We start from the raw sequence: 1,676 nt of genomic DNA on the forward strand, positions 1-1,676 counted from the left end.
ACATGAGAGTAAGTTGCAAAGCATTTACAAAGGTGAAATTGCTCCCGAAAAAATAAAGAATATAATATAAAACTTGGCCAATGAAATTACAGGGAAATTTAACAGATAAATGTACAGTTAATTCTGGTGTCATTAGCACATTTTCTTTGTAACAACTACATAAAATTTAAAAGTACACATGTGGCTGATTCTTCAAGGTCTTACAAGCAATTTATTAGCTTAAAAACATAGAAGAAAGGCAGTTTATAGCAGCAAGCACTTAAATCAGCTTTGCTAGGGTCCTTTCTCTAATAAAAGTAACTAACTCACCCCATATGTAAGTGATTGACTATTCTAAAAAGGAGAATAAATCTTCAGAGTATTATAATTGAAAACTGATTATCTCATGTAATCTTATTACTATGAATAGTGGGTGTCGACATAAATATTGACATATAATCTGATAGAGTGTGGTGATACAAAGAGAATTTATATATTTCTTTCAAAGGTCTGTCACTAAAGTAAGGCCACATATTTGTTATCTTTAAATTACCCATCTCTGGGACGATCCCAATCATTTAGCCAGCATACTTCTAATCAGGTATCACTGACTCTTTTTTTTTTTTTTTTAAAAACAGTATATTTTTATAATATGATATCATTCATGTATAACTCAGCCCCGTTCACTCTGTTTTTTTTTTTAAATAATAAATTTTATTTTTATATTCCCCATACAATTGCAGCCCCCCCATTCTGACCCCAATCCCTCCCCTCCCGCCCGCCCCCGCCCCTAAAAGTGTCTCTGGTTCATAGTTTTTTGTTGATTTTGATTTTCACTTTCTTATAGTTATTCATTTTCCTGGTCCCTTATTTAAGTTTTCTAGATTCCTGTTATGAGTGAGACCATCCGGTATTTTTCTTTTTCTTTTTGGCTTATTTCGCTGAGCATGATCCCTTCCAGCTCCATCCATGTTGCTGCAAATTGCATGTGTTTATCTTTTAAAAATATGGAACGCTTCACGAATTTGCGTGTCATCCTTGCGCAGGGGCCATGCTAATCTTCTCTGTATCGTTCCAATTTTAGTATATGTGCTGCCGAAGCGAGCACTCACTGACTCTTATTCCCAACACTAAGATATACTTCGCCTCTTAATGTTGGGTTTAAAATGTAACAATGTGATATCCATAGAAAGGGGAAGTTCCAGGTTTCCTGTCTGAAAGGTCCATGCAGGAAGCCAGAATGCAGGAGCCAACCAGGAAGCCCACCTGGGGGGCAGGAATGCGGATACCTGCCTGGAGGACTCAGACAATGAGCCTCTCCCCTCCCCCTAAGAGTCTCATCTCAGACAAAGAACCTCTACCTGCCCTACAAACTTTTCCCGCCATAGGAGCCCAACTACCCACCTGACCTCTCCTCGCCCTATAAAACCCTGCTTCCCTCTAACAACGTGCGCGACTCCACTGACCCCCGCCTTGGGTCTGTGAGGTCCACCGGGGATGCAATAAACTTTCCCTCCCTTTGAGAAATGTAGCCTGGCTCTACTTTTCTTTACCGCGCCGAACCTTTCACTGTTCACTCTAAGGAAGGGTAGAGATTGGCAGGGAGGAGGAACTAGAAAAGACTGGGAAGAAGTAAAGAGAGATGCAGATGAAGAAGAACTGGAGGAGTGACATGGAGCAGAGACGTGAAGAAAACA

The 1,676-nt window shown here is 40.0% G+C and overlaps 1 non-coding gene across 1 annotated transcript; it reads right to left on the reverse strand.

Moving 5' to 3' along the window:
- Nucleotides 1-980: 980 nt before the first annotated feature.
- LOC119252220 (U6 spliceosomal RNA) lies at nt 981-1,087 on the reverse strand. Its single transcript, XR_005126743.1, has one exon. It is a non-coding gene; the product is annotated as a U6 spliceosomal RNA (small nuclear RNA).
- Between the last annotated feature and the right edge of the window lie 589 nt (nt 1,088-1,676).

This window comes from Talpa occidentalis, unplaced genomic scaffold (genome assembly GCF_014898055.3).
Source record: "Talpa occidentalis isolate TD23 unplaced genomic scaffold, MPIMG_talOcc4v2.1, whole genome shotgun sequence".
Lineage (NCBI taxonomy): Eukaryota > Metazoa > Chordata > Mammalia > Eulipotyphla > Talpidae > Talpa > Talpa occidentalis.